Source organism: Citrus sinensis, chromosome 9, assembly GCF_022201045.2.
Source record: "Citrus sinensis cultivar Valencia sweet orange chromosome 9, DVS_A1.0, whole genome shotgun sequence".
Classification (NCBI taxonomy): domain Eukaryota; kingdom Viridiplantae; phylum Streptophyta; class Magnoliopsida; order Sapindales; family Rutaceae; genus Citrus; species Citrus sinensis.
The window spans coordinates 21,947,814-21,971,535 of NC_068564.1; the positions used below are offsets into that span (position 1 = coordinate 21,947,814).

General features: G+C 33.6%; 3 protein-coding genes across 3 annotated transcripts in view; 1 reads left to right on the plus strand and 2 right to left on the minus strand.

The window, feature by feature from the left end:
* Window positions 1-23,722, minus strand: part of LOC127899673 (protein DETOXIFICATION 12-like) — a 164,397-nt gene that overhangs the window by 133,234 nt on the left and 7,441 nt on the right. The gene's annotated exons all lie outside the window — the stretch shown is intronic.
* Window positions 1-23,722, minus strand: part of LOC127898659 (probable glutathione S-transferase) — a 104,267-nt gene that overhangs the window by 78,347 nt on the left and 2,198 nt on the right. The gene's annotated exons all lie outside the window — the stretch shown is intronic.
* The window catches only part of LOC102628216 (probable glutathione S-transferase), an 89,639-nt gene that overhangs the window by 50,168 nt on the left and 15,749 nt on the right, over window positions 1-23,722 (plus strand). The window lies entirely within an intron of this gene.

Genomic DNA, 23,722 nt, shown 5'->3' on the forward strand with positions numbered 1-23,722 from the left:
TATTATTTGTAATTTTGTATTATATTTTTAGTTGTTTCAATTAAATTATTTTTTAATTATTTTAATTTCATATTGATATTTCAAAGACAGAAAATGGGTCTTCGAGATAAGTCCAACTCACCCAACTAGCACTATACATGGGTTGGATGAGTTGATTTCCAACCAGACTAGTGCCTAAACTTAATTTTTTATGTTCATAAATGCTTATACAAATAGATATGACACATTATGATTTGTTGATTGAAAATATAAATTAGAAATAATTTATGTGGCCAGATGACTTTTTTTTATTCAATTGATTATAAAAAAAGTAAGAAAAATGACATATACACCCTTGAAAATTTGAAAAAATGATTATGTACACTCTATTTTTCAGTAAGAGACACCAAAACTCCCTTTTAATTAAAATATTATTTTTAATATTTTATAATAAATAGAAGTATCATATTAAAATAAATGTAACAATATATACATTTTAAAATAATTTCAATATTTTTAAAATATTTTAATACTTTACAACATTAAATTATATTAAACTAAATTTCAAAATAAATCGAAGCATAATTTTAAAATTTAAAATTTAAATTATTTTCAATATTATATAAAATAGTTTTAATATTATTAGTACATGACATGTATTTTATTAAATTTAAAATCTATCTAACCTAAAGATTTATTTACAATTTTTATAATAAGTAAAAATATATTATTAAAATAAATATACTAATTTATCTTTTAAAAATTATTTATATATTAAGAAACGTTCTAATATTATTAGTCTACTAGACATATTAAACTATTTATATTTTATTTATATTTATTAAAATGTTTAAATTCAATATTTTTATTATTATCTATTAAAAATACTATAGTCAAAAAGTGTCTTGATGTTCCGTATTGAAAACTCAAAGTATATATGACCATTTTTTAAAATCTTAAGGATGTTCAGATCCTTTTTTCTAAAAATATCACATAAGTTCGTACAACATTGTTTATCTAAAAGTGTTTGTACTTAATCATTACTCATTTCCTAAATGTATTACATGCTGAAAAAGAAATACATGTATAAATAACTTCAATAGAAAATTGTCAGTCTTCGTAACCATTACAAAGAGAAAGAACTTAGCAAACCTCCCAAAATTAAAGCATAAATCTTGTTTGAAAAAAGAAAGGGATTATATACTCAATGAGGATCATTCATGGTACAGTGTAATTATGACCGTCTCATCATACGTGTTTCATACCACCTAAAATTATTGAGCTGTACAGTAAGTCATTATTTTGTGACTAAAGGATCCAGCTACGGTGCAAGGGGTGCACCATGCCCCTCTTTTTGTCTTTATGTACTGCCACCATTGGATCTAACACAAATGTAGTTTCAAGGTTATGGATGTGTTTATTTAGTTATTAATAATGCAATCCCTATTGTTTAGTGAAAATTTAGAAAACTCAAAGTTTATAAAATTTTACACCAACTTCTTTTTCTTTGAATACTCTTAGTAATAATCATTAATCATCATTGTATTACAGTACTTACTCTCACTAGTTATAATTAAGACATCAAACATGCAAGATGCATCAACAAAGACAACAAAAACTAAGATAGGTTTTGAATTTTTATTAAGGTTCTCACTTTTGGTCATTTACGAATTTTTTTTTAAAAATAAACCTATTGACATAACAAAGAGAAGGTTTACTTATAAAAATAATAACAATAAACCAATTATTAGAAAGCCTTAGGTTAGATTATTCAAAGAGAAAATGAAAAGACATACGGGGGAGAAAGGGGAAGAATACATATAATAAAAGATAAAAAAATCAATTTACTTACATGTTAATTTCATTGTAGATGATAAATAGTGTGCGTAAAAAAATTACATCTATGTAATTTTTTTATATAAAAACTTCAATTCATTATTACTTGTGTATTATAGAGCAAATGAATCCTAAGGTCATAAAGAAATAGCTTGCCAACTTCTTTCTTATTGCTTGCAATTGGTTGATTACAGGTTTAATTGAAAATGGAAAAAATTGGAAGATTGTAAAGGTGAGGGGTGAAAGAAAGAGGAAAAAGAAATTACTTTAATAAACTGTAAATACAGAAGAAAGTAAGGGGTGCTGTCAAAAAGAGGGGCACGGTGCACCTGTTGGACCGTAGCTGGATTTAGGGATGGCAATGGGGAGGGGAGGGGAGGGGACCAATCTCCCCGTACCCATCCCCGATATTTTGCGTATGTCCCCGTCCCCTCCCCATCCCCATCAAAATTGTTTAAGAGAATCCACATCTCCTCCCCGAATAATAACAGGGGATCCCCGAGGGTCCTCGATCCCCGAATAACTAATACATTTTTTTTTGTTTTCGATTTTGAGTTAATCATATTAAAATAAAAAAATTCAAATAAAAGTAAAGTTCGAAATATATCTTACATTAGTATCCATTACAAAAGTCACATACATTAAATTAGTAAGTAACGCAACATGCAAGGGATACAAACTATCATGAACAAATTAATAGCCTAATACAAAATTGTTACAAATAAAATCAAATTTAGATTCAAAATTAACTTTTCAATGGTGGCGTGGGCATTTTATAAATGTGGACTATTCCCTTTACAGCACAATAATTAAGTCGAAGCAAATCAAGAGCAAATATTATATTAGATTAGATATTAAAATTGTGATTTGCTATGGGCAATTATAACATCTAAAAATAAATAAAAAATAGATTTAAGTTTAAAATATTTAATGAATATTCAAATTAAAACAAAAGTTTTGAGCTAATAGAATCTGTTCGGTCTTTTTAATGTCTTAAATAAAAATTTAGGACTTTAATTAGTTAATTAGACCTAAAAGTTTAATAATATAAATATTTTGATATTTTTTTATTTTTATCAGTACTTATAATTTTATAATTCAAATTTTATAATTTATTTACTAGTAATTTTAAAAAATAAAAATTAAATTAAAAATTAAAATGGGGAAATGGGTAGGGGATGGGGATTCCACCTCATCCCCGTCCCCTCCCTGAATAAGAAATTGGGTAAAAAAAATTCCCCGTCCCTTCCCCGAATAAGAAATTGGGTATAAAATTATCCCCATACCCTCCCCAAATAGGAAAAATCCCCGAGGGTACCCGTCCCCGTGGGGATTTTTGCCATCCCTAGCTGGATTAAAGTTTCAAGAAAAAAAAGAAGACTTATGTGACCAAATGGTGGTCTTGATGTGACCAATAGGTGGTCTTGAAGTGCGACTTATTATTTTTTAATTTGAATAAACTAACTTTTTAGAACCCTCAAAACAAGAAAAAAAAAAGACTTATGTGACCAATAGGTGGTCTTGAAGTGCGACTTATTATTTTTTAATTTGAATAAACTACCTAAAAGACTTTGGCATAATTACAAAATCTTCATCGTCTCGGGATTCACAACTCACGAGTAGAAGTCTTTGCAGATAAAAGCAGTTTCAGAAACTACAATGTTTCCATTTTCTCAGCCGTTGAAGCTTCAAAACAGGTTCATAACTTGGGTACGATATTACGTCTGCTTTTGTAAGGCTGCTCCATTTCTGTCAGGTAATTTTGCATGTGGGGCCTTAGGTAATCCTATCTTTTAAAAATGTATTTATTCAGAACATAAACTTGTATACATATATATATGAGGGTCTTTATTTTTTTTAATGGAGACACACTAGTAAATTGTATAGTTTAATAGAATTAATTTTCAATGCACTACAAAATCATGTAATTTATTTATTTGTACTAATTCTGTTAAACCATACAATTTAATACATGTACATATATTTTTTTTGTATTTTACTAACATCATTACTTTAACAACATGATGATGTATGTATGTATATGTATGTGTGTATGTATTAAGAGCTCATGAACTTTGAGATTCCTAAATAGATAATCCCCTAGAATAATTTCAGTTAAGAGAGGTGTACTTAAGATCTTTGATTAGGTTGGGCTAAATTATAAAAACATGACAATAGTTCTCTCACGTTGTTCTTGCAGTCCTCATGTGTAAGCTTTTTTTAGTGAGCACGAACATTTTTTCTAATGATTATTTTGATTCCAGGTTTGTTGATAAGCCGCAAACTCGTAGACTTGGCTATAGTGGGCGTCTTGATAACTTACTTCTCCGACTCCGAATATTCAAAAGTATTCACACTTCAGAAAGCTGCAATATTTACGAGTGTTCAGGATGTAATATTAGCAACTCTTACGATTGTTGCCGCCTGGATTTCGTGTTATGCCATTCGTCCTCTCAGAATCCTCATTTTTTCAACTGTCTCCTACATCCTTGTAAGTTAATATGTTTTGAATTTGCTAAACTTCTAAACAGAGACGAAATTAAAACATATGTCTATCCTTGCAAGCAATATATATATTCAGGGGCGGACCCAGGACTTTATAGTACTTTGAGCTAAATTAAAAATTTATTATTTTGGAGTAAATGTTAAATTTCACAGCATGTAAATATATATATATATATATATATATATATATATATATACACACACACACATACCTAATAAGAGGATATTAGGAGCTTTACCCTTATAAAAATAATGCTAGAGATCTCAATAGTTAAATTACAATTGATGTGACATTAATTCATTTTGGCTCCACTTTGATTATAATAATGATTAAGAAAAGCATTTCTAGGATCATAATGTCATGCTATAGAATTAGTTCCAACAATTTTCGTTTCAGGCATTGGGGCTATTGTTCTGTACAGCGTCCAGAGAATTTTCAGAAACCAACTTTGAGCTACTCAACATGATAGGAATTATCCTGTTAGCAGTGGGTGAAGTTGGAGCGGCGCCTCTTTTGGGACCATTTCTTGCCGATCAATTAAGAGAACATGGTAAAGGAGGGAGAACAGAAAATTCAAATGAGGATCAAGTAATGGCTCAGAAAAGAGTGTGGTGGCGGTTTGCCTGGTGCTGTGGTGCAGCTGCGGCATTCTATGCAAATAATATTAAGACATGGAAGAAGACTTTCATGTTCACATTGTTGTTTATGGGGGGCAGTTTGATCCTCTTGTTGTTGGGTATTCCCTTTTATCATAGTAGACAAATACCTCCTATTGACCGTTTTGCTATAATCCGCGTTATTAAAACCTCCCTGAAGAAAAAGCATCTCAATTATCCTCTTTCTCCGGAGCTGTTCTTCAGTAATGATGAGGGAAACGTATTACACTTGTCACCCAGAATCAAATTACTCAGGTATATGCCTAACATGTATACACCCACACCCGGCCCGTGGTCTGGCAAAATTGTCGGGGAGACCCTCTTATTTTTATTAATAATTATATAAACCTCTTTATGGACACATTAATACCCTTTTGTGTTCGGGAATAGTCACACCGACCTCCAAGATTTGTCCAAAAGGGCGTATTTATAAACGCGTCTGGGTGATCCTTTTGCCAAACCATGAGCTGTCGCTTTCTATTTTCCTAAAAAATTACCAATAAATTAATTCTTTGAATTGCAGATGGATAGACAAAGCGGCAATTATAGAGACATCAAGTACTTCTAACGAACAAGAAGAGGCAGGCACACTTTGCACTGTGGCCCACGTCAGGGAGTCAAAATCTCTTCTTAAATTGTTGCCATTGTGGTCTAGCTTCATTGTGTTTGGATTGGTTCTGTCAGCAGGAAATACATTTTTTCCTGAGCAGGGAGCCAACATGATTTCTGAAAGATACTTAATCTTTCTACGAACTTTTAAAGGGATAATTCGTGCAACGATCTCTTATCTGTCAAAAAATTTAATTTCCAATTTTGTTCCAAAAACTAAAAAGAGACAAGCTCAAGTGTTGAGAACATTCATTGGAATGGTGATGACTACAGTTTGCTGTGTAGTGGCATGGCAGGTTGAGGTTCGCAGGTTGGAAAAGCTCAAACAATTGGAAAATATGAGCATGTTTTGGCTTGTTCCACAATTCTGTCTATTAGGTCTTATGGAAGGGCTTGCTTGGTATGGATGTGATGAATACTCGAGCTCTCATTTTCCTGAACGGATGGAGTACCATGTATCAGCAATAAGTTATTTTTTCGTCGGAATTGGAAGCATTTTTAACATCTTTTTCATTTTGGCAAACAAAGGCGAGTTTGCTGAAACCTTGGATTATAGTAGGATTGACAAGTACTATAAGAGTTTAACAGTTATTAGTGCTGTGAACGTGTGCTACAATTTTCTCTTGTCGATCCTCTACATAGGGAGTGATCAGAGCGTAGATAATGAGGGACTACAGACAAACAATACTATAGGGAGCGATCAGATCGTAGATAATGAGGGACTACAGACAAACAATACTATAGGGAGCGATCAGATCGTAGATAATGAGGGACTACAGACAAACGATACTACAGATGCCGATGCCATCTAAATCATCTTATTTAGCTGCCTTGTTATAAAATTGGAGCTCGGATAGAGGGAGGCTGCTGAACATGAATTCTATTTTCAAGCGACAGTTTCACTTTAGAAAGCATTGCATGTACGCATTAGATTCCATGTAGGTAGTTTAGTATTGTTAAGGCTTTATAAGGCTAGTGCTCTTGAATATATCTCTTCTCGGTAACAAGGAAGTATTATTATAATTTTGATGTTGCTTTGATATATAAATCCAGGATCAAACATCTCCGCAGTTATGTCCTTGCTGAATTTTCTATTTTAATTTTTATGGAGAAAAGCATTCTTTTTCTTGATTGATTAGGGAAGGAGTCAGAATTAAAAATCTAAGTGGCCAAATTTATTAAAGTTAAAATACGCACTATTATTAACTTATGATATACTTAATTAGACTAAAAAAAAATCTGCCCCAACGCCAACAGAAACAATTGTAAAATAGATCTTTTTTATGTGCATACTGGAAAAACATCAATTAACATGATAAAACATGTATATTTTACAATTATTTTTGTTAACATTAGGTTAACCTTTAATCCCTTTATCATTTATTTAAATTTTTATTTCACCATTAAAGCTTTCTTTTCATTTAAGATCTAGCTTTTAAGCCACACTATAAGTCCATAATAATATTTACAAATGGAGAAGGTGAAACGTTAACTATCAAACAACAATGTAGTGTAGCTAATTGAAATTTTATCCACATAAATATTAAATAATGCAGAATTGACTATTATTGATAATTTATTATTGTGATGTGCCACCCAGTAATTGGTGGTCCCCGGAATTGACTATTATTGATAATTTATAATTAATTTAATCATGATAAATAACGCAGGATCAAATTTTACAAATTTCCACATCTTCATGCTATCGTTATATTTCAACATGTTGCACGTGGCAAGCTAGGAATCATATTCATATAAACGGCATATACCAAAAGCAATCACCCGAAAGTCAGCATTTGTACTTCATAATTCACCAGGTAAAAGATAATTCACCAAGCAATGGGAAGCATTACTTGTGACAGAGTTAGCGAGTTGAAAGCTTTTGATGACACGAAAGCTGGTGTTAAGGGACTCGTAGATGCTGGGATCACAACCATTCCACAGATCATCATTCAAGATCGTCACACTAAACATAAGTTTGATGATAAGCCAATCTGCAGGGACCCCAAAATCAGCATCCCTATCATAGACCTTCAAAGAATACTCAAGGATTCAAGTTTGCGTTCTCAGGTAATTGACCAAATTAGAAGTGCTTGTGAGAAGTGGGGTTTCTTTCAAGTGATCAATCATGGAATCCCAACAAGCATTTTGGATCAGGCCATTGATGGGATCCGTAGCTTTTTTTCAACAAGATGTTGAGGTTAAGCAGAAATATTATTCTCGTGATTACTCCAAAAAAATTAAATATTGTTCAAATTTAAATTTGTATAGTGCACCAACCCTCTTTTGGAAAGTGAAAGAAAGTTAAAGGCTGTTTGTTTCAAGAGAAAATTTACAGAGGAAAAATCAAGGTTCTTATTTCTTAATTCGTTTTCGTTACATACCAACTGAACTTCTACAGCTTATATACTTGAAGATATTTACATACACATGCTAAAGAAACTAGTAACAAACATTAACAACTTATGCTAACTAGTTAATTCCCGTAACTAATTCTGCTGATCTGGCACTAATGAGCTGGCACTATTGACTTGCTTCACTGACTAAGACTGAGAACTTCTTTGCCTTCATGTTCTTCATAAACTCAGCACAATGAGCTTCCTTAACAGCCCCCCTCAAACTCAAGGGGCAAGGCTGCACATTGAGTTTGTTCCTTAGATAGTTGAAGTGAACCAAAGAGAGAAGCTTGGTCATGATATCAGCTATCTGTTCTTCACTAGGAATGTACTAAATTGTCAGCTCCCCTGCAATCACTTTATTTCTGATGAAATGAATGTCAAGCTCGATATGTTTTGTTCGTGAATGAAAGACAGGATTGCGAGCTAATTCAGTGGCACTAATGTTGTCACACCAAATGGTAGGAATTTCTGTGCAACACAAATCAATCTCAGAAAATAAGGATTGTAACCAGCTTATCTCTGCACTAGCTGAAGCTAAGGCTGTATATTCACTTTCAGCACTTGATCGAGCAATGACTGACTGCTTCTTAAATGACCAGGATATCAGATTGTTCCCTAAGTAAACACAATAAGAACCAATAGATTTTCTATCATCAAGATCACAAGCCCAATATGCATCAGTGAATCCTGTAATCTTCATCTCTCCATGTTAAACAAACTTGAGTTCAAAATCTTGAGTAGATTTCAAATATCTACGAACTCTTTTACAAGCTAGAAGGTGTTTCATTGTAGGAGCACCTTGAGTTTCCTTTTGTAGCTTAAGACCAGTGCTCATGGGTGTGTCAGTACCTTTGCACTCAAGAAACTGCACTTTGGATAGCAGGTCTCGTATGTATTTCCTTCGTGACAAATATATACAGCCTGCATCATACAACACTTCTATGCCCAGAAAATAAGACAACTTACCTAGATCCTTCAATGCAAAAACTTTACTGAACTCAGCTATAAAGGATTTTAATTCTGCACTGTTTGGCCCTGTAACTAGAATGTCATCTACATAAATCAATACCATTATCATGACTGAGCTTGTTTTCTTTATGAACAGAGAAGGATCAACTCTTGAGTTTACAAAATTCCACTGCAGTAAACAACTCTTCAGCTTCTCATACCAAGCTCTTAGAGCTTGTTTAAGACCATAGAGTGACTTATGAAGCTGACACACAAAATCTTTCTTCTTATCATCAACAAAGCCTGCTAGTTGATCTATGAATACCTCTTCTGTCAACTCTCCATTAAGAAAAGCATTATTTACATCTACCTGTCTTATATGCCATTTGTTCATAACATCTAAATTGATTACCACTCTGACAGTAGTTGATTTCACCACTGGGCTGAATGTTTCAAAATAGTTGACCCCTTCAATTTGCTGAAATCCCTTAGCTATTAATCTAGCTTTGTACTTGGCTAAGCTTCCATCTGAATTATATTTAACTCTATACACCCATTTGTTACCAACAACCTTCTGACCATCTAACCTTGGAACCAGAGAGCATGTATTGTTATGGAGTAAAGCATTGTATTCTTCTTTGATGGCTTCAAGCCATTTAGAATCCTGCATAGCTTCTTCTATAGAATCTGGTTCTTTATGAACAAGTGCTGCAATATAGACTTTAGGTTTGAAGATTCCAGCTTTGCTTCTAGTGGTCATGGAATGTGTGTTTGCTGGTTTGTATTTTCTGGAGCAAAGGTGTGTGGAATGATGTTTGGTAAAATTTGTGATGGAGAGAGTGTGTTGGTAGTGAATGATTGAGTAGGCAGGGAATGATGAGATTCTGTATGTGGCTCAAATATTTGTGGCAAAGGCTGAGAGTCATTGTTATGTGTATGATTCACTGAATGATGAGAACTGCTGCTGGTAGAACTTGCAGAAACAGGATTATAAGAGTTACTGTCATTTGAATTAGAAGGTATTGACAAAGTGAATAGATGATACACTTGTTGAGGAGTAAATGACAGAGGTTGACATGAATTATTTGAAGTGAAAACAGAATCTGATGAGTAAGGAAAGGAATGCTCATCAAATATGACATGTCTAGCTATATAGACCTGACCATATGGATGCAAACATTTATACCCTTTATGAGAAGGACTGTAACCAATAAAGACATACTTGTTAGAATGATAGGCAAACTTATACTTATTATAATCTCTCAAGTAAGGATAGCATGCACAACCAAAGCACTTGAGCATTTTGTAATCTGGCTTATGATTGAAGAGCTTTTCATAGGGAGTAAGAAATTTCAAAGTTGCAAAAGGCAACCTATTGATATGATAGACTGAGGTTTGGAAAGTCTCCCACCAAAAGTTTAAGGGTAATTTAGCTTGAGCTAGAAGTGTAAGTCCTAACTCAACAATGTGTCTGTGCTTTCTCTCAACTACCTCATTTTGATGATGTGTGTATGGACAAAAGTGTCTGAAAATAATTCTATTTTGGTTCAAAAATTTAGTGAATGCTCGATATTCTCCCCCCCAGTCAGATTGTAACTTTTTAATGGAACACTGGAATTGTTTTTCAACTTGCAGTTTGAAGAGTTTGAAAATTTGTAAGGCTTCTGATTTCAGTTTCAGTGGATAGATTCAGGTGTACCTACTGAAATCATCAACAAAGCTGATGTAATAAACATAACCAACTCTGGAAGAATAAGGGGAAGGACCCCACAAATCAGTATAAATAAGTTTAAGTATGTGGGAAGTTTTGGTTTTAGTTGCAGGGAAGTGTAGCCTATGAACCTTACCCATTTGAGATACCTCACATATTTGTTGTGCAGCTTGTTTAATAATGGAAGTAGAGATATTGATAAACTGATCATTCTTAAGTAAATGCACTAGTACATCATAATGAGGATGACCAAATCATCTATGAAACAAGTTGACTTTATTAACTAATTCATTACAAGGAAAGAAAGAATTGACAGCAGTTTGATAACAAGCTACAGACTTTGAATCTTTATTCTGGACATCCGTTATAACAGGAAATTGAAGATGACATGTAGAAAGCATAGACAGAGGCTTGTTTGAAGAAATTTGACTCAAGAAAGAGGAAGGAGATGACTGAGATGATTGTAACAGCAACTTGTATAATCCTTTTTCAGCAAGACCTTGCAGAAGTACTTGTCCCTTCAGTGAATTCTTTACATAACACACATTACCAACAAATTCAATGGAAAGGTTATTATCAGTGGTTAACTTAGATATACTTATTAAGTTCTTAGTAATAGAAGGAACTAATAAGATATCCTTAAGTGCTATAGGTGTGTGTTTGTGGGCAGCATTAAGACTTTTATAGCTAAAGCAAGCATCACCAATATGAGTAATAATCACACCTTGTCCATTGCCAATGGTCAATTGGTCTGCACCTCTGAACTCTTCTCTCACATGCATGTTTCCCATGTTATTTGTAATGTGATGTGTGGCCCGACTATCAAGATACCACCCTTCATCTGATGAGCCTTCAAGGTTAGCAACATAAGCTTCCGAGAAAGTAAAAGCTTCAGATTGATAAGAAGAGACAGGTGAGTAATTCACTGGTTGATAGCTGTAGTTAATATCTGCAACTCCATAAGAATCTTCCTCTGTTGACTGTTGATAAGGAAATGACTCAAAATTAGCCATATAAGCAGCCTTTGATCCCATCATTTTACCTATGCCAAAATTCTTAAGAAGGTAATTATCACCATATCGATACCAGCAAGCATCAGCAGTGTGACCTTGCTTATGAAATATTTGGCATATAGGTGTCAGTTCATTATGTTCACCAGTAGAATTGTTTTGATTATGTGCAGGAGAAAACATATTTCTGATGTGTGGTGGTCTGTGAAAATGTTGAAACTGATTTCTGCCAAAACTTGCAACATCATTCCCTCTACCAAAACCACCATTACCAGCTGGAAAACCTCTAGGATAAGAAGTAGAGAACATACCACGACCAAAATACTGACCTCTTCCTCCATATTGACCATTAGAAGCATTTCCTAGGAAAACCTCTCATATGCGAAGAATTTGCATAATTTGCATTCACCATACTATAGTTGGCATTAAACATAGGCTGTGGATTCTAATTCTGTTCTAATCGAGCTTCATGTGTCAACAACATTGCATACGCATCATCAAAGTTCATTTTATTAGCTGTGATTATGGAAGCTAGATCCAAATACCCAGATCCTAATCCATTAAGAGTCCTAATCAACAGATCTTTTTCAGTTATATTATCACCAGCACAAGCAAGCTTATTCACAAGAGTTTTCATTTTTGAGCAATATTCTTCAACTGACATTGATTCTTTTCTCAAAGTGTCCAATTCATATCTAAGTTGCATTATTTTTGCTTCGGATTGAACTCCAAATTGTTTTTCAATGGATCTCCAAATATCGAAGGAAGTATCATAATTAAGAACTGAGCTTAGAATACCTTCACTTATTGTTGAAAGAAGCCAGCTAAGCAGAGTCTGATCCTGAGCTCTCCAATTAACATAAGCTGGATTCTCAATCTTCTCCACAGATCTGTCAGCTCTTGATTGAGATAGATACTGTTCTGGAATATTCTAACCTTCTGAGATTAATCCTTCAAGTCGATTTCCTCTGATTGACGTCAGTACTTGTTTGCGCCAAAGAAGAAAATTTGATCGATCGAGTTTACAGTCGCAGCAAAAGTAAATGAAGTTTGCGTAGATTGAAATTGATTGTTTGTGGAATGAACTTGATTAGGTGTACTGGAACTAGCCATGGTTGGCTCTGATACCATGAAAGAAAGTTAAAGGCTGTTTGTTTCAAGAGAAAATTTACAGATGAAAAATCAAAGTTCTTATTTCTTAATTCTTTTTCGTTACATACCAACTGAACTTCTACAGCTTATATACTTGAAGATATTTACATACACATGCTAAAGAAACTAGTAACAAGCATTAACAACTTATGCTGACTTGTTAATTCCCGTAACTAATTCTGTTGATCTGGCACTGATGAGCTGGCACTATTGACTTGCTTCACTGACTAAGACTGAGAACTTCTTTGCCTTCATGTTCTTCATAAACTTAGCACAATGAGCTTCCTTAACAGAAAGATACTTTGAGTTGTGTTATGGGTCGCGATTTTTCAAATCCTGAAGATTTGCCTGAAGCTTGCAGGTATGTGGACGATGACCAATAGATTTTATTTCTTTTACAGTGGATAACACTCGCATCTTTCTTAAAATGTTTTGCATCACTTGGGTTCCTAATAAGTTTTTATTACTCTCATTTCATCTAGTTGTTAACCCAATAAAAAAAAATTTCTAAAAGTCGAAATGTCATTCTCCCTTTCTTTTAGTAGTGATTATTTTTTGTCTTTATTAATTTGCAGAGAGATAATGATCGCATACAACAACCTAATGTGGAAAATAGGGGACACTCTGTTTGAACTTCTATCCGAAGCTTTAGGGCTTGACCCCAATTACCTGAAAGACATAGGTTGTGTAGAGGAAATGACTATTGGGAATGGTTACTACCCTGAATACCCTCAACCAGAATTGTCCATCGGCATAACAACACATTCTGACCCGGAATTTGTCACTGTGCTCATACAAGATCAAATTGGTGGCCTCAAAGTCTTTCATGAAGATCAATGATTTGACATTGCCCCTGTTCCGGGAACTCTAGTTGTAAACTTAGGCTACATGATGCAGGCAAGTGTGTGTTAGATAACTTATTAAGAAATACTATCCATCAAATTGAAAATTCTCAAGTGGGACGTTCGCACTAAATTTTGTGCGGAAACGTTCTTTCACAATACTGTGAAAGAATCGTCCTTACAAAATTTCATGTAAACGTCAACACCCAAGCATGAATCTCTATCAGATAACTTAATTATGGTTTATATGAAGTGTGTGTTTTTGCAGCTGATTACCAATGTGTTTGTGTTTATGCAGCTGATTACCAACGATAAGTTCAAGAGTGCCTATTATAGAGTGTTATCAAATAAGGAAGGCTCCAGAATTTCAATCGGAAGTTTTTCATGAATAATAGTTGCTCGAGACGATATGGTCCAATTAAAGAGTTGCTATCAGAAGAAAATCCTCCGCTCTACCCTGAAATTACTCTAAAAGATATTTACATTAACCAAACCTTGAAGAATAATGAACTCTCAGCATTGGATAAGCTTAGGATGGCAAGTCGCAGTCGTTAATTAATTGCTTGGCAGTACTTTTCCAATTTGGTGGCTTTCAGAAAAAATTAGTAATGATGGTCATTGTTTGTTGCTTGGAATTATGACGTTTGTACTTATATTGAGCCTCGAGTGTGCAAGTGTTGCTTGTCATGCTTTTTCCACTTTGTGTACTATTAAGAATAAATCCAAGTGCATTCGTATTGATTGTTAGGGTGATGTTAAATATTATACATAGATACATGTTTTGATCGGATTTTCTCTAGGATCTGATTTGAATCATTTAGTGGTTGTCCTCACCAGAACAAGGTTAAATATAATTTAAATAAATAAATTTATATTTGAGGGGAGATTGAGCTAGTAAAAATCTAGGTGTGTTTTTCTACTGTTAAGGACAAAAGAAATAACTAAGGTGATCTGGAAGGTGAACTGAGGTAATTTGAGAGGTAAATTGAAGTGTTTTGGGAGATAAGCTCTATGGAGCTCATGGGATTTAGTTTAAAGAGTTGATTTGGGGAGCTCAAGAGAGTTTAGGAAGTAGCTCTAACGAATTCGAGGATAGCTTTAACTATAGAGCTTATCTGGGGAGCTCAATAGAGCTCGTGCTATGCCTCTATATGAGCTCATGTATGGAATACGATTTGAGTATTATCATCATCCTAATAAATAGAAAATAAGCATAAACAATAGAGAACACATAAGATTTTACATTGTTCGGCCCTTTGATCTACATCCATAAGAGTAACTCATCTCCAATCCACTATATAAATGAAGTATTACATAATTTGCATTATAATATGGACAAAACATTATTAAAGGTTGTTTATGAGGAATAATGACATGAGGGAGATATGAGTTTTATAGAGATTAGAGAGTTTTCCAGGAGAAGAGTAAGGGAAAGGGCTTCTTTGGGAGATAGATGGTTAAAATTTTCTATGGTGGTGTTAAAATGGAGAAAGAAACCCCAACCATAAAGGAAGAAGAAGATGAAGAAGTCTCTCAAGAAATTAGATCTAAAAAAAATCACTAAAGTCCTATTGGCTTGTTATTCTTAGCGAAAAAAAAAATCTTTTCATAATGGTGTACTGTTCACATGTTGGCTCTAACCATTCACATTTAAGTTTCGATAATACCCTTTAATGCTGGGCATGTTTACCAGAACTATCTTTTTCCACAAAGAGTTTTTCTTCTGATTTTTTAGAGTTATATTACTTCAAATAAGTTGACTTTTCTTCAAGTCATTAGTATATATCAGCTTTTAAACTTCCTCCCAAACAATTCCCAAACAATACATAACCGTCAGTAGTCCATTAATAATTAACGAAATACATGCAATAATTCATAAATATAAAGTCAAGTCCCCCTTATTACTCAAATCCATACGAAAGTACCCAGCAAAGCGGCGGCCTCCCAATTGAGCACACAAGATAATCAAAAACTAAGCAAAGAGTGGCCTCTTGACAACAATACAATTGCACGAATTTTGTGCTAATGCAATGAGGAAGAGGCCACCAACTTTTCACGGCGACGTTTGAAAAAAAACCAATAGTTCATCCCAATTAGGAAGGTTCTCTTCAATTTCTGGGACTCGTTTAAATTTTTCAAACCATGCGTGCAAGCGAGTGAATTTGTGAAATTCAAATAGTTTCACTCCTGCTACATCTTCAATGATTTGCAACCAATAAACAATGGAAACAAATGCTATGTCCACTAAGCCAATCTTGTCTCCATGAAAAAATTACTTCTCTCCTAAGCCATGTTCTTCAACGGTTTTTAGCATTTCCAAGATTTCTTTCATTGTATTCTCTTGATCTTGTACGCTACGAAACATTTTCCAAACAGTAGCTCCCCGCCAAAATATCATCACATGATTAATAATATGTATGAACTAAAAGACTTAGCCAATACATATCCTTGTCATTTGTCAAGCACCCTTATACTAGAGGTTAACAACTACATTGAATGACAAAGGGTAAATGAACAACAAAACCACAATGTTGTTTTGGTAAATTAATCCTTTTCTCCCTCATATTTCAAAAGCCATCAAAATTTCCCTTGCCATTAAAAAAATTCTATTAAACTTTCAACTTCCTATTAATAAAAATTTTTCCAGAGGTAAAATTAGTAAAAGACAAAAAAATTGAAGGTTAACAGAATTTTTTGAACGACAATGGAGATTTTGATAGGTTTTAAAACATACAAGAACAAATAATTAATTTTGACATACAATGGGGGATACTGATCATTTTCTCTAATAACAAATAAACATGAAAATAATGAACTTATAAAGGCATTAGCTAGAGTTCTGAAGCAAAACCCTATCTTCGGCAAATTTAATCCAAAAATGAGCCAGAGCCCTATCATAAGGATCAATTGGCATTAAGGGATTCTATGGCCACATCTCCTCAATGTATTCAAGGATAACAATGGACTCGCAAACTGATTTTTTGTCATGAACAAGCACTGGGACCTTCTTGTGAACTGGATTATGCTTCAAAAGCAAAGCACTTTTGTTAGAGAGATCTTCTTCAATGTAATCATATGCTATGCCTTTCAATTTCAGAGCCCATATCACTCTGTAACAAAATTCACTCGCTCATGCCCCATGAAGCTTCACTTCAGCCATATTTCTGAATATCGAAGTTAAATACCAGTGTGGTTGTTTGAATAGCTAACTATGCATATGTATTTGAATTTATGGAGATCGACAGAGCATGTGCTTGCAATGACTTTAAGAACTGCAATAAGAGCTAAAAATTGTCACTATAACAGCTTAAAAGAGAAACAATGATCCATACAAGACAATCGCAACATGTAGTATAAGAGAGATTGTAACATCTTTCAAGTCTGTTTGGTTTGATATTCTGGACGAAAACGGTTTGCCGTTTATTGAGAAAACGGCTAACCGTTTAAGTCCAGAGAGCATGTTTTTTGTTCTGGAATAAACGGCTCACCGTTTATGGTGAAAACGGCTTACCGTTTAAGTCCAGAGAGCATGTTTTATGTCCTAGAATAAACGGCTCACCGTTTATTGAGAAAACGGCTAACCGTTTATTTCCAGAAAGTTGTCAATTGGAAAACGGTTAGCAAGATTGAAAAGATTTCAATTGTAAATCGATGCATTTTCAAACCAAAAGAGTTTTTTCGAAGAAGTACCATTTCTAATGGATGTATTCTTTCAAATAAACATCTTATTCATAAAAAGAAAGACATACAATAAGATCAAAAATCAGATTTTGTAGGTTTTATATATGTTCTGGAAATACAATCTTATTTGCTAGAGATTGTATTCAGGATTTGATATATCTTGGGGGTAATTTGCCATTAATACTCTATAGCAAACCAAGATTGGAGAGGGCAAATAAAACCTTAAAGGAAAGTGTGCAAACACGTCTCAAATCCTAAGAAATATTCTTTGTTCTTTGCCTCCATATTCTTATAATTCACTAACAATCTTTAAGGTTTTATTATGCAAATGGAGGTTGAGAAGAGTTTGACATCATTTCTGAATCCTAGTGTCCATCTCGATCGTTTTGATGGAACTAATTTCACTCGTTGGAAGGGAAAATTGTTCTTTCTCCTTACTGTTCTTAAAGTGGCATATGTTCTTGATCCGAAATTGGAACCATTTCCAGAACCAAGAGAAGATGATACTGAAGCTGTTAAGGCTGCAAGGAAACGTCGTGAAGATGATGAATTGATATGCTGGGGTCACATACTCAATACGCTTTCTGACAGATTATATGATCTCTACATTTCTATGACTTCTCCGGTGGAAATTTGAAATGCTCTTGAATACAAATACAAAACGGAGAAAGAAGGTACTGACAAATTCCTTGTATCTAAATATTTTGAATTTATTATGGTAGACACAAAATCCATTCTTGATCAAATACATGAGTTACAAATTATTGTTGCTAAGCTTCGAGAGTTAAAAGTTGAAATTTCTGAATCATTTCAAGTTGGGGCTATTATTGCTAAATTGCCTCAGAGTTGGAATGATTATAGAAAGAAACTCCTTCATAGTAAAGAGAACATAACTTTAGAAGAATTGCAAAAACACTTGGTAATTGAAGAAGAGACTAGGTCTCGTGAATCCAAGGATAAGCATGATTCTACTAAAGTTAATGTTGTTGAAGCTAGTAAATTCTCAAAGAATTTTAAAGTCAAGAATGACAAGAAATTCAAGAAGTCCAGCACACAAAAGTTTTCTGGAAATTGTTTCTTTTGTGGTAAGAAAGGCCATCGCCAAAGTGATTGCAGATTCAAGAAGAAAAAGGAAGAAGTGAATTCCCATAAAGCTAATGTTATTGAAAACAAATCTGAAGAGATTTGTGCTATGGTTTCTGAAATGCAAATTGGCATGATTACTGAAACCAATATGGCTGAAACTAAGTCCTATGATTGGTGGCTCGATTCGGGTGCAACAATTCATGTTTGTAATGATAAGAAATTTTTCTTATCATACAAAGAAGAAACGGAAGGACAAATGGTTCTCATGGGGAACAATAATGCAGCCATAGTAGTAGGGAAAGGAGTAGTTGAGATCAACTTCACTTCTGGAAAGAAAGTCACATTGTATAATGTCTTTCATGTACCTTCCGTTAGGAAGAATCTTATTTCTGCTAGTTGTATGTGTAAGCATGGGCTTAAGATTGTGCTTGAGGGTAATACTTGTATTGTGTCAAAGAATGGATTATTTGTTGGGAAAGGGTATTCTTGTGATGGAATGTACAAACTCAGCGTTAATAATAATAATATCAACTTAGCTTATATTGTTGAGTCTTGTGATGTTTGGCATGCTAGATTAGCACATTTGAACTTTAGATCTTTGAAATACATGTCTAAGCATGGTTTGATTAATTGCAATGATGTTAAAGGTCATAAGTGTGAAATCTGCATCCAAGCTAAAATAACTAAGAAACCTTTTCCTAAAGCTGAACGAAATACTCAAATATTGGATTTGATACATACTGATATTTGTGAGTATAATGGCATTTTAACAAGAGGAGGTAAGAGATACTTCATCACTTTTATTGATGATTGTTCTAGATACACTTATGTGTATTTACTTAGAACAAAAAGTGAAGCTTTTGATAAATTTAAAATTTTCAAAGCTAAAGTTGAGAACCAAAAAGATAAGAAAATCAAAATGGTTCGTAGTGATAGAGGTGGTGAATATTTCTCAATTGAATTTAATAATCATTGTGAGGAAGTTGGAATTATTCACCAAAGATCAGCTCCATTTACTCCTCAACAAAATGGTTTGGCTGAAAGGAAGAATAGGATCTTCACGGATATGATAAATTCCATGATCCTTAATGCAAAACTACCAAATAATTTGTGGGGGGAAGCATTACTCACTGCATGTCATATTCATAACAGAATTACATCTTTGAAAACACATATATCTCCTTATGAAATTTGGAAAGGAAGAAAACCAAACTTGATGTATTTAAGGGTCTGGGGTTGTTTAGCTTTTTATAAAATACATGACCCTAAGTCATCAAAGTTGAGTGCTAGAGGTATAAAAAGTGTTTTCGTAGGATATGCTGAAAATTCCAAGGCTTATAGGTTGTTAGATTTAGATTCTAATGTGATTGTGGAATCTAGAGATGTTGAATTTATTGAGAATAAATTTCAACATGATTCTAATATTGAATCAGAATCAATTATTGATCAACCATGTGTTAATACTCCTGTTACCTCCACTAACAATAATAAAAGGAAAGAGTCTACGACATCTTTCGAACTAAGGAGGAGTCAACGTGAAAAGAAAGAAAAGAGTTTAGCTCCGGATTTTATTTCATCACAAGCACTACTTTTCTTGGTTGAAGGGGATAGAAAGAATGTACTTAACAAAGTACCATTGTTGTTAAATATTGAAAAAGATCCAAAGACATTTAGCGAGGCTATGTCTTCTAGAGACGCTTCTTTTTGGAGAGAGGCGGTAAATGATTAAATGGATTCGATAATGACGAATCAAACATGGATATTGGTTGATCTTCCTCCAGGATCTCAACCAATTAGCAGCAAATGGGTATTTAGAAAAAAGTACAATAATGATGGTTCTTTGCAAACTTTTAAGGCTAGATTAGTAGCCAAAGGGTTTAAGTAAAGAAATAGTATTGACTATTTCGATACATATGCTCCGGTAGCTAGGTTAACTTCTATAAGAGTGCTATTTGCAATTGCTTCATTGAACAATTTATATGTGCATCAAATGGATGTTAAAACAACTTTTCTTAATGGTGATCTTGATGAAGAAATCTATATGGAACAACCTGAGGGATTTGTTTTGCCTGGAAATGAGAAAAAGGTATGCAAGTTAATCAAATCTCTTTATGGCTTAAAGCAAGCACCAAAACAATGGCATGAGAAGTTTGATTCGGTAATTTTATCACATGGTTTTAAGCATAATAATGCTGACAAATGTGTATATTTTAAATATACGAATGATTTTGGTGTGATTATATGCTTGTATGTTGATGACTTGCTTATCTTTGGAACAAATATGCAAGGAGTAGATGATACAAAGAAGTATTTAACTTCACAATTTAAGATGAAAGAACTTGGTGAAGTAGATACTATCTTAGGTATCAAAGTGAATAAACATAGTGGGGGTTACTCGTTGTGTCAATCTCATTATATAGAGAAAGTGCTTCTTAAATTTAATTATTTGGAATTTAAAGAAGCTAATACCCCATATGATTCTAGTATTAAATTACTAGAGAATTCAGGCCGAATAGTAGCTCAACTAGAATATGCTAGTGCAATTGGTAGCTTGATGTATGCTATGCATTGTACGAGGCCTGATATAGCATTTGCAGTTTGCAAAATGTCAAGATTCACGAGTAACCCTAGTGTTGAACACTGGAAAGCAATTGGTAGGATACTTGGTTATCTTAAAAGGACCGTTAATTTGGGTTTGTTTTATAATGATTATCCTGAAGTACTGGAAGGATATTCAGATGCTATTTGGGTAACCAATACAAGAGACAATAAATCCACTTCTGGTTGGATTTTTACAATTGCTGGAGGAGCGGTTTCTTGGGCTTCAAAGAAACAAACGTGCATAACTCATTCAACAATGGAAAGTGAGTTTATAGCACTTGCATCTGCAGGCAAAGAAGCAGAATGGCTGAGAAATTTGTTGTTTGATATAATGTTGTGGCCACAACCGATGCCATCTATTTCTTTGTACTGCGACAGTGAAGTTACATTGTCTAGAGCTTATAATAAAGTGTATAATGGAAAGTCTAGACATATTAGCTTAAGACATGAATATGTGAAACAATTAATAGCAGATGGTGTTATTAATATTGTTTATGTTAGGACTAATAAGAACCTAGCAGATCCTTTAACAAAAGGTCTTTCAAGAGACTTAGTTAAGGATACATCTTATGGAATGGGATTGAAACCTTTATATAATAAAGTCACCAACGACGGTAACCCAACTATGTAGTAGTTATACCGCTACTCCATAGTTAAATGGGTAATAACAAGTTGTTGTTATGTGACTGGTTTGACACCGAGTAATAAATAATCTCATTCGAGATATTCGGTGCAAATAGCTACGAGATTGAGGTTGAGTATTTACTCTTAATGAAGTTCAAGTCTTTTAGTAGCTAAAGACATGATTTGAAACTTCACCTAAGTGAACATAAGAAATGGTGCCGTTTCTAACAAGGTCATAGTTTAATCTTGTAAATGTTCATGAATCCAAGATAGAGCACAAGGCCGGAATAGTGCTAACTATTGGAACACAACTTTGAAATCTGGGATAGCTTATATGTGATGTATCTCCGGTATTTACTTAAGAGACAAAGTTTAATGCTTAGCACACTATTGTCTTGTAAATGCTTTGAAATACACTCACTAATTAAAGGTTAAAATCGAAAGATACATTTTGTATGTATAAGTTTATCATTAATAAATCTGAAAAATATTACAATCTAGTGGGGATTGTAAGAGAGATTGTAACATCTTTCAAGTCTGTTTGGTTTGATATTCTGGACGAAAACGGTTTGCCGTTTATTGAGAAAATGGCTAACCGTTTAAGTCCAGAGAGCATGTTTTTTGTTCTGGAATAAACGGCTCACCGTTTATGGTGAAAACGGCTTACCGTTTAAGTCCAGAGAGCATGTTTTATGTCCTAGAATAAACGGCTCACCGTTTATTGAGAAAACGGCTAACCGTTTATTTCCAGAAAGTTGTCAATTGAAAAACGGTTAGCAAGATTGAAAAGATTTCAATTGTAAATCGATGCATTTTCAAACCAAAAGAGTTTTTTCGAAGAAGTACCATTTCTAATGGATGTATTCTTTCAAATAAACATCTTATTCATAAAAAGAAAGACATACAATAAGATTAAAAATCAGATTTTGTAGGTTTTATATATGTTCTGGAAATACAATCTTATTTGCTAGAGATTGTATTCAGGATTTGATATATCTTGGGGGTAATTTGCCATTAATACTCTATAGCAAACTAAGATTGGAGAGGGCAAATAAAACCTTAAAGGAAAGTGTGCAAACACGTCTCAAATCCTAAGAAATATTCTTTGTTCTTTGCCTCCATATTCTTATAATTCACTAACATGTAGGTTACTGAGATCATAAATAGAATAATATAAAAAATTTGATTTTTCAATAATCAAAAAATCAGTTTTCTTGACTTATAATATGTGGCTGTCATTAATAGGATTAACGTCCCCAAGTTATTGAAAGAATTTAGAGGTAACAGACCTGCCCCGCTGATAGGGAGGATATGAAATAGATAATTATAGTTGTGCTTGCCCTCACTTAGAAACTCGATGCCCTTTAGTAAGGCATGCTCTCGAAACTAGATTAACTCAATCTATTAAACACCTATGCAGATTGGCAAAACTTATGATAGCGCAGAATATGAGGACATGACAACTTGTCAAATTGCATGGCAAAAAATGTGTTGATCCAAACTCAGATATTAAGAAATAGTACATTCCACGATCAGGTTTGAGAATATATTTTTTCATTACAGTTATTAAGGATTTTCATATAACAAATACAATCTTCTCACATGTGATATACTATCCATATGCACTTGAAGCAAATCACTACTGATTTTACTTTTATTTAGGTTACCTACTACTTGAAAACAGTAAAATGAAAGTGAAAATTGAAGGAAATCAAGAAATGAGCTTACCTTCCAATTAGGCTGCGAAATTGATACATGTCATTATAGTTGGGGTCCTTCATGAGCCAAGTGAACAAATCACCCCTTGCCCAAACATCATTCCCTCTCATACTCACTCTCTAGCATTTTTTTCTTCTAATTAGTAGTCTGAAAGAACTTATCAAATAAAGTTGAGACAGAACTTCGACACACCAATAAATAAATAAATCAAAGAAATAAAAGTTAAAAAAGCCTTCACTTTGGACAAATTAACAACAATAAGACTCACATTAAGCAAAAATGTTATGATATCTCTGTAGATGAATGAAGCCATTCAAAGTACATGTGCCTCAGCAAACAATTACTTGAAAACATACAAGTGCA